The sequence below is a fragment of the Micromys minutus genome (genome assembly GCF_963924665.1).
Source record: "Micromys minutus genome assembly, chromosome: 26".
Lineage (NCBI taxonomy): Eukaryota > Metazoa > Chordata > Mammalia > Rodentia > Muridae > Micromys > Micromys minutus.
The window spans coordinates 27,572,731-27,590,816 of NC_137961.1; positions in this window are offsets into that span (position 1 = coordinate 27,572,731).

Here is an 18,086-nt window from a genome sequence, read left to right on the forward strand (position 1 = left end):
GACTCTGTTTCCTGCAGCCCAAGTCTGAACAAATGTCAAAATTCTTATGAAAAGAACACATTCCTTTCATCTCTGTTGACAGCCCAGTGGAAGGATACAGGCACTTGGTCTCATTTTTAGTCACGCTGTGAAACGAACAGTTCCTAAGATCATTATAATTTTCCATTTTGGAAGGCAGTGCTAATGACAGTGTTCAGACCTTGAAGGCAATGCAGAGCACAGTAGCTGCATGTTAAAGGAATAATTTAAGTTTTTAACTAAAAGGCTTACCTAGGCTTTGAAATTTATGTCTCCAAATGTCAGAGGATATAGGCTGAGAGTTATTGTGGAGCTCTGAGTAGATGATTTAGGAAATAAAAAGTTGGTGATTGGAAACTATAAAACATGTTTTTGGCAGGCACAGACTACCAGGCTGGGAAGTCCTGTGAGCTGAGCTCACACAGGGTCCTACTGGAGTCTGAGACACATGTGAAAATTGATGGCAAGAGGGAAAGATTTGCTGCGAAACAATAGCCACGGAAGCTCAAAAGCCTGAACTCTTTCCTGGCAAATGTCTCCGAGTGTAGCAGCCTTTGGGAAGGTCAAGTGCTACATGGAAAAGAATGTACCCGAGCCTATAGTGCTACAGGATAAATGAATGCCAATTATAGCACCCATTTATAGTCTTTTTAAAAAACCTGGAATGATTTGTTGCTTTTTAAAAAGCCATTCAACGTTTCTCCAATTATTATTTTTCCAGATGGTTGAATATTTTAATACTTTAACTACTTGAATAATGCTCGGCATTCCAATGCTTGGTGTAAGTATATACCTTTTATCCTTTCTAAAAATCATAGAAAACAATCATTTCTTTGGGCCTAAACTAAAGCTGTGAATGAGAGGCAGAGGCTGTAGACATGTGTTTCTGAAGTAGGAGGCAGTGTTCAGCACATACTGTTGGTTTAGTCTAAAGGGGATGAAGAAGGGAGGGTGGGGCATTTGGCACTGCCAAGTCTTTGACATTCCTTTCCAAAGTACTTCATCATTGGGTTTCAGGCAATAATTAAAAATCTTCCTCTGTAGCCTGATACGATTCTGTAATCTAAGCACAAGTTGTGATTCATTTTTTAAAGAATGATTTTATCAATCATTTGAAGAGCCAGCCACTAAACAGAATCTTGCTTGCTGAAGGTGTTGATAAGAAACTGCTCCTTTCCTCTCTTAATTGGAGACAGAATTCTAAAACCTTCATTTTTAATCTTTACTCCTAGAATTTTTTTTCATGAGATTTGCCAAAGCAGTTCTTTAATGTCTAAGCTCATTGTTCATAGGGGTAAACAGTGACTGTGGCTTTGCTGTTATCTGACTCTTCTGAGATACTTATTATCATCTTTGTTAGAATTTTATTGCTTCGCAGAGCTTATTATTGGGCATAATTTCAATGTCTGTCATAAGGGACCCGAGGCAGTCCTGGTAAGGAGGAGCAGCAGTGAAATGGCTGGAGAAACCTGTGTTTGCATTTGGCTCTGGACAGGGCCATGCATTTCAGCGACACCCTCTGATACTGACAACAAAGCCTCAGGAGATTTGAACTGAGTAATATGCAGAGTATTGCATGGAAGTTTTGGTACTGGAGACGACATTCTCCCCTTTGTGTCTTACTCCATGTGGCCTTGAGAATCTCAGAAGAGGTCCATTATCTTACCTAGGATCATTATGTAGGGCAAGTGAAACAGAAAATACACAACTTCTGAGTCCTGTTCTAAGGTCCATTACTGCTATAATATCAATGCCAATTCCACACAATTCTCAACTTTCTTAATAATACACAGAGTATCTCAGTATATGCATGTCAATCCTTTAGTTTTCCTAAAACATATGCAAGGTTATGAGTTCAATTAAACTAATATGTCCATGTATAAACTTATCAGTCATTAACTTCTTCTCAAAACTTTTGTTCAAATTTCCCCCTTACTGCTGGCTTCAGTGTTTTGGGATTTAGAAAATTATTATACTACAGCTTCTTTGGATCCCCGTGTCCTCATCAGAAAATTTAGGTCTTGCTATAATTGATCTCTAAGGTCCAGCCTCAGAATTCTATTAATCTTTATGCAATTTTCATTTATTCTTAGAATAAGTGAATTTTCCCTGGTGTTAGGATTTTATTGTGTTTCTTTCACTGGGAATCAAGGCTTTCTTTGTGTATGCTCAAATAATTTTAGGCATGAATAGTTAGACATATTTTTGGCCCATGTTCTCTTCATTCCTAAATTAAATTGCTCTTAAGACTGACCCTGAGGATAAAGCAGCCGCCGTCTTTTAGAATGCTAAAGAACCTGAATTAGAAGTCAGGTCTCTGGGCTCACATCTGTCTTTCATGTTCCTTAAGCTCATCTCTTTTTCCTGATATTTCAGTCCCTGCATACTTGAGTGCCTGAGATGCAGAGTCTTTCCTTGGTCTATCTTTAACCATCCATTACTTGTGTGTACGTGCAGAACATATATTCTGGACTAGATATCTGATAATTGTCCGATGTTCTAGGGCCTGGAAATTCTTTGTGTCCCTTTGGAATTAGGCATGAGTTCCAGTTTTAAGTGTATTAAAAATCTGTATGAATTGCAGAATTCAGACAGAAAGCCAAAGTTTCTGGATAAATAACCACAGAAAAGATGTAGAGCTTCATAAAATTTACTTTGAGATAAAATAGAATCAATCCTCCTTCTCTCTACTCCACAGAGCCCCTCTCTAATTGCATGAACAAGGTGGCTTTCAAGGTCTTGTAAATGAGATGAAGCATCAATTTTGTGTCTTCCGACTTCTAAATGTCTGAATATATCTTTTTCTTTAGTGCAGTTACCCTGAGACATGATCACTCATCCTTCTAGGAAAGATTTGGAGGGATATTTTTAGTATACACTGGTTGCCATGTACAGAGCAAGCCACATCTCCTTCAAAAGGCTTTGTGTCAGAAGACCAGCTTAAACGTGAGGACTGGTGAATGCTCTTACAACCCATCATGGTGTCTTATGATCATCCAGTTTCTACTACAAAATCTAGAACAACTTTACTAGTACATGTTAAACAGTAAATGTTAATTTTAATATTTAATTCCCAGACATTTTAGTTTTCAATTAGTCACCACTTGGGTTACAGCTCGGCTGCACTGCCTCGTTATGGTCATTGTGCCCAACTTTTTTCTGATAATTAAGCCCTGCCAGCTGGCCTCCAGTCATCAGGAGACGAAAGCAAGGAGCCACATTTTCAATGGCATTTGTGAAAACCACGTGTAGACTATAGAGGACACTTATCAAAGAGTATCTCATGATGTTGGTCTTCTCTACCCTAGTTCATTGCCTCAGTCCATGGTGAAGAAGCTGTCCACTGTCTTATCCTGAGAAATGACTCAAGTTGCTAACCAATTGCATGAGGTAGCTTTATTTGATCCTTTTCTCTCTAGTGCTCTTTCTTGAGTAGATCAGGATCCTGTATCCTGTCCTCATTGATAGAGACATGTGGACAATGGTACCCACACCTTAAATATTGTTCAGCATTTTTAGCTATTTTATATGTGAAATCTTTTCTAATTATATTATATGACAGATTACAGGAAAGTTGCTATTTTGTGAGGTAAGAAAATATGGTTTATTCATGAGCCCCAATCCCTAACTGAGGATATCGTGATGTATTATAGAGGAGGAAGAATCAAGTTCCTTAAGGGTGAAGCCATAGTAGATTGACCACACTTCAGTGGATTTTCTCACATCCAGGAATGTGTGAGCAGTACAAATTGGATTGACCAGTGAGCTATTTATTAAAACGTGAGAGCCAAACCTACTACATTGTGGGATTGGTCTCCATCTTAAAAGAAAAATAAAAGACTAAGAACTTGACCCACAGCTGAACCCAAACTACACCCAAGTACCAGATGGACCCCACAGTTTGTCCTTGGCCAGAGTTACTCCCTATCTACTTCTTAGCAACAGTTAATCAAAGATTAATCTGATGGTTTTAGATGTCCTTCAGACCATTTGTGTTGTCTTGTTTCAGAGCATCCCTCTCTCAGCCTACAGTAGTTATTCTATTAGATACTTGCCAGGCTGTACACCCTCTTACTTACTCACCTTCCCTATGAAACCTTGTCCTGTCACAGGGTTAGAGTTTGTTCTACCTTCCCATTCTGCTGTTGGGTTGGGGGAAGGCCTAATTCAATTGCACAGGAAACAGATCCTTGGTGGTCTTTCAGGGTTCACAAATGCTTCTTGGCACAAAAAAATGATTCAAAATTGGGAGAGGGTAGGGATGGATATAGGGGAAAATTGGGGGTGAATATGATCAAAATAATTTACATGAATTGAAAGTCTCAGAATTAGTATAATAAATAATTAATATCTAGTATTATTACATTAAAGTGCTATATTAAAAATTATTGTTTCTATATTTGTATAGTTTACTGTTGTGTATTTCTCTTGACTCTAAAGGATTTGCTTTGACTTAGTTAATAAATAGTCCCTCTTCCACATTATTTGTAGTTTAAAGGTTTTCTTAGAATAATCAATGCAAATAGCTTTTCTTCTTATTTCCTTATTTAAAATAATTTTAATTAAAATTTTTAGTTTACTTTCTTAATACCTTGATACTACTTATTAATTCTCTTCTTGACTGTACACATTATAAAATTACCTCTCACACTGAATATTTACTACAATTACATATTTGTATTTTCAATCTCATTGTTAAATGTTATACATTCTTTTTGTTTCTCTTGGACATTTCTTGTTATTTTTCTTAAACTGAATCACTTTCTCATTGGATATTTATATTGAATGATATTTAAGTTTTTGTTAGGTTTTATACGATAAATTTTATATGGGATGAATTATTTTATCAATGATTATTTCTGTTGATTGCCCATCATAGCTTTGGTACTTCTATTATTTCTAATTTCTATATAACAAATCAATACCAAATTTATTGGTTGAACTAATGTAGCTCCCACCTCTTGTTTCCTTATTTTTTATTACTCTCGTTAATTTTTTTACCGTCCAGTCATTATCCACCTCCCATTGCCCTCTGACAGATCCTCATTATGTTCCTCCTTCTTCATCTCCAATAAGTTGTTTCCCCACAACCTTTCCAGACCTCCCCATTCCCTGGGGCCCCAAGTCTCTTATGGGTTAGATGCATCTCCTGTCTTTGAGGCCAGACCAAGCAGTCCATTATTGTATATATGTTAGGGGCCTTGGATCAGCTAGTATATACTGCCTGGTTGATGACTCAGTGTCTGAGAGATCTCAGGGATCTGGGTTGGTTGAGATTTCTGGTCTTCTTATGGAGTCACCTCCTTCTTAGCTTCTTCCAGTCTTTTTCTAAATCACCCTCTAGCATTCAAATTTTATTTTACATTTAAATGTTCCATAATGCTAAGGAAAGAATGCAATAAACTTCCAACTAAATGATTATTTGAGGTTGAGTTATTCTTTCTGAATGTTAAGTGACTTTTGGTCAATTCCAACTCTTTTTGTAAGAGACAACTTACAACTACTTTTAAGATCCCAACTAATTGGTGCAGATCTATTAAAGTTAATCTTAAGATCAACAGATGAATAACTTAATTTATACCCAGTGTTCCTTCAGCTTTGTTATATCATGTATCATAATATCTGAAGCCCCACATATCATTCCATAGACCCAAACTAAGAGGAGAGTAAAACACATAGTAAAGATACTTGGAATCATTTTAGAACCTTGTCTCCAAGGATACAGTATGAGTTATCTTTGTAGGGGGATATTGTTATGGGGAGTGAATTCATTGCATAACATGGTTTCTTCCCATTCTCCCTTTTTCTCCCTATCCTTCTTTTCTCATTCTTTCTTATTATTTTTCAATTTTGAGATATGTCCCATTATGTCAGACAGGTTAGAAGTCATTAGCCCTCTGCCTTTGTGTCCGAAGTGTTGGAGAGTTCAGGTGTATACTGCCAACGCCTGCTTCTTCCTTGAAAATAGCTCCTGCGTTTTTTTTTTTTTTTTTTTGTTGTTGTTTTTCTGTTTTGTATTTTTTTTTTAGTTGCTTTTAAAATTGGATCTCACTGTGTGGCCCAGACTTGCCTGAATCTCCTCACTTATCCTATCCACTATTCATTCCACTATCCACTTGACCAGCCTTTAAATGTGTGAGTCCTCTTGTCCTGTGTTATATTTATGAGCATAAGCCACTGTAACCAAAGTTTAGAAACTTCTCTGTTAAACAACAAACAAACAAACAAACAAAAACTTTCAGTTTAGAATAATTTTAGACTCACTAAACTACCAGCCAACAGAACTTCATTTGAATTAATTTAAATTTACACTGAAATTTTACTTTATTTTATGTTTACCTCTAAACATATAATGAGTTTCTTCCAATTTATAACAAAATTGAGCATTGAGCTGGGCATCTTGACACTAGGCTTTCTAATAGAAGTTGGCACATATTGCATAATTACAGATGCTAGCTAAAAGAGGACAAGGCTCAGAGGCAAGTTGTACAACTATTAACAACTTGGTTTCTAATCAGTTGGAAAGATGATCCTTAGATAGATTAAAGAAGTGTTTTACAATCATAGTCTGAGGGAGGAAAGCATACAGTGCTTCCATTGATTCTCTCTTGGCCATGAACAAGGAACAGGATAATGCAAGAGAGTGGGCATAAGGCATGAGGAAAGGCTATTAGTATGAGAACATGTTGCTCCTGGATTGTCAGTGAGGTACCATTGTAAGCAGGATGTGATGAAGTCTGCCACTGTCAGCCTGCTTGTTTCAGCCCATAGCTACTCACTAACTTCATCTATTTCTCCTTACCTCTGTTCTCTTCTGGGAGCTTAAAATTAAGATGTGTGAGAATTTTTCTTCTAGCCATGATCTCTCAGAAAAAAAAAATCTATTTTGAATTGATTTTATTTATTGTCTTAAGTGTATTCTGGTTTTTTTTTTTTTGCAATATTTTGACCTGCCTTTTTAAAATAAAATCTAAAACTGCATTTCTGTTGGGACTCTGGGTCTTTGAGGCACAGTCATGAAAAGAGTGAATTACAAAGCATGCTGAAGGAATGCAGAACAATATGAAATCATCAGAGATTGTGGGAGATGAAGGCATTGTCTTTGAGAGTTCCACAATGACCCCAGAACAAAGAAGAAAGGCTCTTCCAACCATCATCACAAAATTGATGCCAAGCAACAATCACCAAGCCATGGAAACTCTGGGTGTATTTAGACTTCATCCTAAAAGTATAGGATTTTATTGTTACAGAGATGAAAATGAACCTAACATTTGCTGTCTTTTATGTAAGTAACAATGAATAGTGGCGTCATGAAATAATCATTCTTCCCACTCTGCTGGTAAATTAAAGCATAGTCTTTTTTTGGACATGTGAAAATATTCTGTTTTTTTTTTCTCTTCTAGTCTCTGAGTTGAGACATTTTATGAGAAATCATTAAGCCCTGTTTCCTTACTAATACATGGAACTTTAATATTTTTAATATTTTGATTTATAATCTCTTGTTTGTTTTCCTTAGTGAAAAACTATGTTTCAAATTGTATTTGTTGTTTTCAGTTTTTTGAGATTCCTCGTTTGTATAGGCTTTGTTTTTCATTTTTATTTTTTATACATAACCATGCACATACCCTTATCATTCTTTGCCATGCAACTTTCTTGACTATTTCTTGTCAAGTTAGTTTAACTACTTAAAGCTTTTATGACTAACTTCCTTCTAGTCTTAAAGTTCCTCACCAGGCTTTCTTTAGGAACTGTTAACAAATGCTAATTGGAAGAATTTTTCCCCCTAAATTATAAATTTTTTTTGGACAATTATGTGGACAATTGTAGAACAAAAGTGAAATAACACAGGTAAGGGGGTTGGTCCTAAACATATGAGCAAACAAATCAGGTTGATGTCCTGGTTTGTTAGTAGGACCTTGCTGCATACAAAGTGAGAATACAGACCAAGGGGATGTGAGAATACATTTGCCCAGTGTAACTGTTTGAAAGCAACAACTGACAGGCTGAATGGTTCTGCAGTACTGCTAACATCTCAGGAAGCCGCTAGGACAATATCAGAACTGTGACAGAGGGATTCACTCCAGCAAACTCATTAGCCTCTCCAGTGGAGCCTGACAGGCTGCCTCTTAGGAGTCAGGGTGAAAATAACAGAGTAAATCATAAGGTCTGACCTTAGCCTCACATCATATATATGACAAAGCTCATTGAGTACACTTTATTTAAAAGAAAAGCTATGCTGTGTCTTCAAGAGACTTTTAGAAAGTTTGAGATGCAGTGTTGGTACAGAAAAAGAGAAAGAAGGAAGAGAGAGAGAGAGAGAGAGAGAGAGAGAGAGAGAGAGAGAGAGAGAGAGAGAGAGAGAGAGAGAGAGGACTAGAATGTAATTCAATGGTGAAGTCCTTGCGAAGGTCCTGATTAATTTCTTAGAAACCCCCCCAAATGCAAACACCAAAAGAAGATAAATAATTAAAATCTAAATGATAGGAAATGAGGAAATTAATGATATGAGACATATGTTTAAAATTACTATATTAGTATATTTAATATATTCACTTACAAGCTGGCATATTTTATTAGAAGAGATGAAAAATTAAAGAAAACCTTAAACAAAAATTAAAACTAAATATGAACCTAAATACAATTAAGTATTTTGTGTATTAATTCAACAGTAGATGATTAGGTCCAAGTATAAAGACAAATTAATGAGCTGCAAAGAAAGTCAGAATAAATATCCAGACTGGCAGAAAGAAGGAATAAACATTGATATGCAAGTACAATCACATAACATTCAATTATAATGTCTCGGATTGAAGCTTTGGATGGAGTATGTAGAGATTATGGGACAATGACCTTGAAAGAGATAATTGGGAAATCTTTATATTTATTTGTGTTTCTATTCAGTTTACTTTGTTATTCTGTTTCTCCTCCCAGGTGCTAAAAACTCAATATGTCTTTTGAATAGTTTATATGGGTTTGTACCATAATCTGTATTTCCTTGTTATCTCAGCACAGAATGCTATAACAAACTGCTAAAACACACAACAAATATTTATTTCTTGTATTTTTGGAGGTTGAGAAGTCCCAGCTAAAGTATTAGCAAATTTGGTGAAGACCTTCCATCTGGTTTACAGAAAGAGAAACCTTGCTGGATCATACATGATAAGAGGGAGAAGAATAATTTATCTACTCTTGCTTCTTATATGAACACTAATTCTATTGTGAGGGTCTATGTTCGTGAATCTTACAAGAGCCTGTTTCCAAATAATAGAACATTGGCAATTAAAGGTTCAATATATAAACTTTGAGGAACACAAGTATTTACTGCATAGCATTGATGCTGGAATTTATGCTGATCCATCAATGGATTTATGATCTATTCGATATAATCCATATTCTCAGCCAAGTCTTAATCTTGGTGCTTCGGAACAAAACATATTTTGCCTTGACGTTTTTGAGTGTCTGGTTAAACAATGTTTCTTCTACCATTGCTTGCTAGGTGTGGTCAGTGCGGGGAGGATAGTGCAGTGAAATTTGAAAATCCTCAGACACTGCTCATCATATGGCAGTAGCCATTTCTTCTCAAGATCATCAGTTAGTCTTGATAAAATATCACAACTTTTGATTTTGGCTCCAGAATGCTGGCAAAAGAAACTTTATAACTGTCAGGCTTATGACAAAACACAGGACTAAGGCAGTGTTGGAGAAGGTTTAGTGGTAAAGTGCTCACCATGCAATCATTAGGACCTGACACTGAATCTCAAGCATCATACAAAAGAAGCCAGGCTCACTGCTGCACATCCGTATACCCTGTAGAGGCAGGGTGATGGAGGATGGAGATAAGCAGACCTAGGGAGTTGCATGCTAGCAAGTTTATCTGAAACAGCAAACTCCAGGTTCAATATGAGACTCAGTCTTAAATTTTGAGATGGAAATCAATAGAGGAAGACACAAAGTGTCCACATCTTTTCTACGTTTATACGTGGGCAAGCACAAAATGGAATGCACCCCTCCACACATACACACAATTTAGTTTAGCATAATCATAAGTATGTCTCTTATCATTCCTAAAGGGTAGAAACTTTAGACCAGCACATCTAGAATTATAGAAACAAGAAGCATAAGTCATGTGTATGTGTCTTAAAAATAAGAGCATAAGTCTTAAGTGAGGCATTCCTCCTGTGTTTCAAACCACAACTTTTCTGATCTATATTTCAGAAATAGGGCATAAAAGTAGAGCTGATCTCATACAGAAGTGAAAATTCAAAGAGGCTGAGAAGCTTTTTAAAATTAGTACAGTCAAGAAGCCCTACAAGGAAGGTTCAAACTGTTTGAATTTGTTTTCAGACCACACCAGTCAATAGGGATTACAAAGGTGACCATAGCCACAAGAAAATTAATTTTTATGTTTATTTTCTGATACAGGGAAAACTCACCAGGGGCAAAAAATATTAGATTTTGTAGAATCAAAAATTAGAAAATAGCTTGACACCAAAGAAGCCTCCCATAAATATTTGATGACTTAAGTGACTGATTCAGTCAAATAGCTCAGCTAAGTGAGTGGTCAAGCAAAATCTTTATTTTTCCTGCATGTTAATTGATTATGAAAGTGTTGTTTGAATGCAATCATTTGAAAATGATTTAGGTTTAGTCACACAGGACTTAATTATTTAGCTTAAAACACAAAGAACAATATCTCCCCACCTTCCTCTTGTTCAGATTGGAAATCTGAACGTCTGGCTCAATTTACACATTCCACATGGTATTCATAAATCACAAATCATTTTTACTTCATATACATTGTTAATTTACAATAACAAATTGTGAGACAGAAAAAAGATAACATATTTTTAGTAATAAAAATTCAACAGAAGGGAACTGGCGCCATGACTCAGTAGCTTAGATTACTGGTTCCTTTTTCCAGAAGATCTGGGTTCAGTTGTTGGTACCCACGTGGTAGCTCACAACCTTCTGTAACACCAGTTTTTGGGATCTAATGCCTTCTCCTGACCTCTGTGGGCACTGGGCACTCATTTGATGCACATGCATGCATGCATATACATACATACATACATACATACATACATACATACAAACAAACAAACAAACAAACAAACAAGAATAACTGGCACATTTCAAACAAAAATCCTTAAAATTATAAAAAATTAACTAAACTTAAATACAAATCTAATCTGCAATTCTTTAATTTTCATCACCAGTTTAATTATTATTCAGGGTTGATTTTATTTAATTGGTACCCAGTGGCTTGAATTTCCATATGTAAGACAGTTCATCTAGATTTGAATTGATTATAAAACTCTGAAACAGGGACAGAAAGTTTCTACTTGAATTTCAGTTAAATGCTATACATGTCTAAATATCCATGCTCAAGGAGGAGAGTACTTTTTCTGCTTATATTATTTTATTAGGTCTAAGATCACTTAAGATTTTTCACTATATATGCAAACTGACATTCTCAAAGAGATGTTATAAAGAACAGTTTTTAACATGTTCACAGAACCATGGGCATTTGTATTTTGCCAAAGGATGAAAATGCTTTGGGTAGTTTCAATAAGACAGAAATCAAATAGACAAACAAGGAAACATGACAATAAGAAAATCATGGGGCAAATCACAAGGGTAAAAAGTACACACATTTTTAAAATTTGCTTTATTTCAAGAGATGTTTATTTTCCCTAATGGAGATATGAACCAACACTAAAACTTTCACCATAATCACAAATGTAACAAAAATTGAGATAAGGCTTTTCCTTATGGTGCTCCAATAGGCATACCTCAGCCGTGTGCTAGCACTCTGACACCAGACATTTGAAAACAATATTCTAAAATACCAAGAAATAAATAAAGAGAAATATTTCTTTATCTTTAATTCAGGAACCAGGAATGTCACAAATAAAAAGAAACATACAAAGAAAGATACATGAAGGGTCAATAAGACAGACTTCTTTTAGCTGGGACAAAATTTTGGTTTTACTCATATTCATGTTTCTGCTTTTTATAGCTGCTAATAAACTGATTAACATGTTATTCTTTTGGATAGAGCTTGTTACCTTGTGTGCATCTGTGTGAAAGATATATGTGTTCCTGGTTCAATCCATCTTAAGGCATTTCTGCAGGCACATGATGTGGATAGGCTGAACCTGAGGCATATCTTGGGTTATTCTAATGCTCTTATTTATTTATTTGCTTGTTTATTTTTGGATATTCTCTGCATTTACATTTCAGATGTTATTTCCTTCCCTAAATCCCATTCTCCTCCCCCTCCCATTGCCTCCAGGAAGGTGCTTCCTCTCCCATTCACCCTCTCCTGTAAAGAAGGAAGAAGGCGTCAATGCAGAACTTTAGACTGTAACCCAGTGGAAAAGAAAAGAACTGGTTCTGAAACAGCATAGGAGGTTCATTTGTGCTCTTAAACAAATGCCTATTTATTTATTTATTTATTTATTTATTTATTTATGAATTCTCTTTGAACAATAAAACAAAGATTTTTTTGTAATTACAAACTTTAAATGAATTGCAGAGTTGAAGAGGATGACCAATGTGATGAGAGAAATATTCCTGTTTCTCATGTAGGTTTGTATCTTATGCTATGGGATTAGGAAAGAGCAATTTAGCGTTTTGATGTTTTTCTCCTGTTTTCACCAAGGACCAATGGAGTCCATTCTTTGCAATTAATGCAAAGTCAAATTTTATATTTCCCAATTAATTAAAAGTACTAAGAAAGGTTGCTTAAAGTCAATATTTAAGTCAAATAATTTAAGTGCTTTAAAAACATGAGCCACATCAATACTGGCATAGAGTGTTAAAAAACTGATGACTAACAGTTTATTTCCAGGGCTATTCAGGCAGCCTCCTTGGACCAGACCACAGGAGAAAATCTGTTGTTACACTCTAGCATTATTCAAAATCTATAAAGTCATTGAACAGGGGCAAAAGGAAGCCAATTGGCATCAGGTGTGTTCTCTTTGCCTCTGAGACTATATAGGCATGGAAAGGTGTCGAGAATTAGCATGCTCACGTGAGGTCAGTGCTCAAGGAGGTGATGTAGTAACAAGAAGTAGAGATTCTTGGTCATCTAAAGCAAAATGGTGTAGTGTACATCTCTTCTTTGTCTCAAGGCTGCGTGAGTTGTGGTGTTAAACATGTTAACTAGTACCTTGATAATAAAACATGGCTGAAACCATGCACAGGGCAAAGTTCCACAATGGTGGTAATGAAGCATTAATCTGGTCTGCTTTGTTCTCTCTGAGTGTTTTTGCTTCTAATATATATATTCCATGCTCATCTGATTGAATCCTGGTACCTAATTAATTGATAACAGGGAATTTGAGAATCACAAGTGAGTTTTGAAGGAATGGTAGCTAAGGGGAGCATAACAAAAATGAATCAGAACACGCTTGGTCTGGGGACAAGTGCTTCTGGATATGTAAGTGTGGCAAAACAAGCAAATTCTGAAAGGTGGGTGAAGTGAATAGCAAGGGAATCTGCTGAGTTCTTGGCTTTCCTCAGCACCTCATTGTACCTTAGCCCTTGATTCAGTGCCTCTCAACCTTCCTAATGCTGCCCCCCTTTCATACCATTCCTTAACCATAAACTATTTCATTGCTTCTTGTAACTGTAATTTTGCTACTGTTATGAGTTATGATATTGTTATGAATGTCAATATAAATATCTGATATTCAAGATACCCAATATGTGAGTCCTGTGAAAGACCATTTGATTGATCCCTAAAGAGTTGTGATGTGCAGGTTGAGAACTTAAAGCTTTAAAGCTTCTTGGGCAAAAAGTTCCAACCAGAGCTCGAAAAGGGTCCTTACTGTCTGGTTTTAAAGCTTGGAATCTTGGATGAGAGAACAGAACTTTTATTAAGAGTATGCATATTCTCAATGAGAGACAAGAATGTGGGACTAGCAGAGAATCAAATCAGCCCAGGAGTTTGACCCTGTGGACTTGGCTCCTTCGGTCCTTCTGGCTATGCATTTCCCTTCCATGAACACTGAGTGCTTCTGGTTTCCACAGTGATGGCCACAGGGCTTGTGGCTTTGCTTCCTGACATTGCAGTTCAGTTTCTCCTGTACTTGATATATTGTGGCTAAGCATATGAACCAAGGAGTTTATACAAGAATTTTTTTATTCAGCTAGGTGTTAGCTTCAAAGAAATTATATATGTTTTCTGTGCTAATGTTCTTCTTCATGTAAAATTGGGGTCAATAGAAACACCTACCTTGTAGGTTGTATATAATTAGGGAGCACAAAAGAGTGCTGGCCACTTGCAAGCATGACTGAAGCATTAGTCAATATCATTGCTGATTGCCTGAACCTTTTGGATGTCTGATATTTCATGTAGTTTTTCTTAAACAATAGCATTTTCTACCAGAGCTCTATCAGCTGCCATTTATTGATGGACACATTCATTCATTCATTCATATATTCATGGATTTATGCATGCATTGAACAAAATCTTTAAAATACATGCAATATGTTAAATGACTTAGACATAGTTTCTATTAAAGACTAGAAGGTATGTGTGAGTATATTTGTGGTGTGTGTGTCTGTGTGTGTGTGTGTGTGTGTGTGTGTGAGAGAGAGAGAGAGAGAGAGAGAGAGAGAGAGAGACAGAGAGAGACAGAGACAGAGACAGAGACAGAGACAGAGAGAGAACAGCTTAGTTAAGTACATAGTGACTTGAGACGGTTTTCCAGGCCTAGGAAATGGTCCGTAGATGATAGATGTAGACACACTGGAAGAGCTTCTAGCAGTTACATTTAGCATACACTAAATATAAAGAGAGATTAGGATGGTGTTAAAAATTGAAGTTGGGTGGCTAAGAAAGGGTGAGATCTTAATGAATTTCCCCCATATTTCCTTTTATTGAAAATGGGATTTTTCATATAGCATTTTCTGATATAGTACTACCTTTCTTACCTTTGCCAAGATCCTCTCCATGTCCTCTCCCATTTAAACCTGCAGCCTTTCAGTCAGTCTCTGGTTAGAAAACAAACAGGATTCTACACAGTAACAATAAAGGAAGTTAGGAGAAAAACACACCAGAATAGGACAAAAACTAACAATGCACAAAAAAAAATGTAACACACACACACACACACACACACACACACACACACAAACACACGCACAGAAATTTCATAAAAACAAACCCAGAAGCCATAATACATATGCAAATGACACATGATGTTTAAAAAAGAAGAAAAAGGAAAAGAAAAAAAATTGCCACATCATGAGGCAAAAACCCTGCAAAGATGCCGTTGAGTTCATTTTGTGCTGTCCATCTATTTCTGTACATGGGTCTGGCCTTAAGAGAGGTTTGTATTGTTAGTAAGACTGTGTTGAAGATAATTTTTCATTTGCGAATAGTTTCAGTTAGAGATAACTTCTGGATTAGGGTTGGATATGTAATTTTATTGCACCTGATGTTATTGTCATTTCTGGGGCTTTTTGCTGAATAAGTTCACCCTTTCTACTCCTTTCTGAACTCTGGATGGCCGGTTCAACTCAGCTGTTCTGGCTCAATCTTCTCTCCAAGCTGACTGATTCAGTCAGGCTTCTTTTGGTTTTTCACAGAATTGGTCTGCTTGGCCTCAAAATAACCCAGGGAATTTGTCCTTATCTTCAGGTTCCTTCGCATTCTCTGTCTAGTTCTGTCTTCATCTGAAACCTGTCTTTGTAAATTTGTCTGAGTAAAACTTGCCTTCTGCATATGAAAACTCAACTCCACTGCATGGACTTGAACAGAGGGTAACTGTTCTTCACTCTGAACTGTACTGAACTTGCCCAACTCCACAGCACTGAACTCACCTGACCCCCCAATCACTGACCTCACTCCACGAATGGAAATATACTGACTCCCTCTCCCTGTTCAGTTCTTAAATCAATTCTCTTTTTTCCTGTCTGTTGTTCTGTGAATCATTTTGTGAACTCCATGATTCATCACTTCAACTGCCCTTCAATCAGATGTCAGGTCCTAACATGGCTTCTTCCTTCTATAAACTAATATTACCTGAAAGGTGTATACTAGGGGAGTTTCTGTATTCCAGCCTGAGTAGCATTGTTGCTGGATTGAAACTTCTCTACATTAGGAGGCTTGTGTTCACTTTCTCTTTCGGCACAGGGTCCCCATTGGCACAGTCAAATGCAAGCCCTGTGCATGCTACCACAGTCTCTGTGAGTTCATATGTATTGCTCTGTTTAGAGGGCTTTTTTTCTTGGTGTCTTTTATCCTCTCTGGTCTTACACTCTCCCTGTTTTCTCTTCTATAACCTTTTCTTAGTCTCAATAGGAGAGAATTGATGGAGACATCCGATTTAAGACATTTTATGGTCTCTCCCTCCCTACACGTTGTCTGGCTGTGGGTCTTTGTATTTGTTCCTATCGACTGCAAGAGGAAGCTTTTTTTGGTGATTGCTAAGTCAGATACCAATCTCTGAGCAAGCAGAGTGATGTTGGGAATCATTTTATTGTTGTGTTCCTTTAGTAGACTATGGCAATATTTGATCTTTCCCTAGGACCCTGGCATACCTAGTCTCAGGTTCTTGGCCATGCAGGCAGTGTTGGGGTTGGGTTCCATCTCATGGGATGGGCCTTAAATCCCATCAGGGATTGTTTGATTGTCTCACAAGATGTGTGCCATTATTGCAATAGTGATGACCTTGCAGGTAGGTCATCATTGCAAATGGAAGGTTTTGAAGCTGGGATTGTATTTGCCTATTTCCTTTTGTAGTATTCAAATACCCCCTAGTACCATAAGAACTACTTAGTAGAGCTCCAGGGAAGGACCAACTTGACCTCTCCATGTTCAATGAGATGTTGTCTGCAGCAAAAGAGTCTTACTGTCACTTTCTGAAGAGCAACCTATGATCTCAGCAAGAGCCTGGATTGTTTGGGTTTTCTCTCAGGGAAAGTTTGGCTAAAATTTTATTATATGTAACCTATTCCCTGTACTGGAAGCTTCATTTGGTGAAGAGAGATGTTCAGTTGGGTTGTTCGACTTCTCTAATACTTGGCAATTTTACTTAGATCATTTTCATACACATACATATTTTAGGAAGCTGCTATTGTATTAGAAGTCTATACAACCCTCAAATGTCCCTTAGTTTTAGCTGTCCCTCACCATGTTTCCTTCCTCACCAATCTCTTCAATCCTTCCCCACATTTAATCCTCCCATTTCTGTGCACCCATCCACCTTTACTTATCTATTCTATCTCATTTTCCCATGGATATCTACTCCCACCCTGCCACTCCATTACTCCTTAAACTCTGGTTATAAGGATTGTAGCTTACTTATCAAAGACTTAACATCTAAAATTTACATATAAGTAAAAATGTACCATATTTGTCTTTCAAGGTCTGGGTTTCCTCACTCAGGATACTTTTTTAAACTCCATCTATTTATTGATGGATTTCATTATTTTATTTTATTTTATTTTATAAACAGCTAGATACTATCATGGATAACATTTTTTGCTATACTAGAGAACTCAGACTTTATTATCCAGAACACGAGTAGTTTGAAAGATATAAAATGGTGAAGTTCCATGATAATAATTGGCTTACTAAAAGTTTTATTAGAATTGGGTGAGGTCGGTGCGGGAAGAGCCAGTTTAAAGGCAATTTCAGTTGTCTGGAATGAGCCTGGCAATGATATAAATGGTGGAAGTTGGAGTGAAACTCAGTATAAGGAAATTGATTGGAGAGAGACAAGGGAATAATCTTTACAACTGCTCTTTTTATTATTTCTTGATGGTTATCGCTGAGTTCCCTGAAATTCTGGAGAAGGGGTGTGGCTACATTTTCAGAATGCCTCTGCTAATGCAAACATTGTCCCATAAAGTGATATTTTTGTGACTGTGTGGGTGAATTCCTCACATTCACATAAGTTTGGGTTAAAATGATACTTCTCAAAAAGTGTATTCAATAAAGAGATTACATTATTCAGATGATTTCCTTTAGACTTGTGTACTATCTGGCCTCATCAACTAAACCCATGGACACTCTAAGTGGGATTAAAGATTTAGGGGTAAAGCGTTAAGGA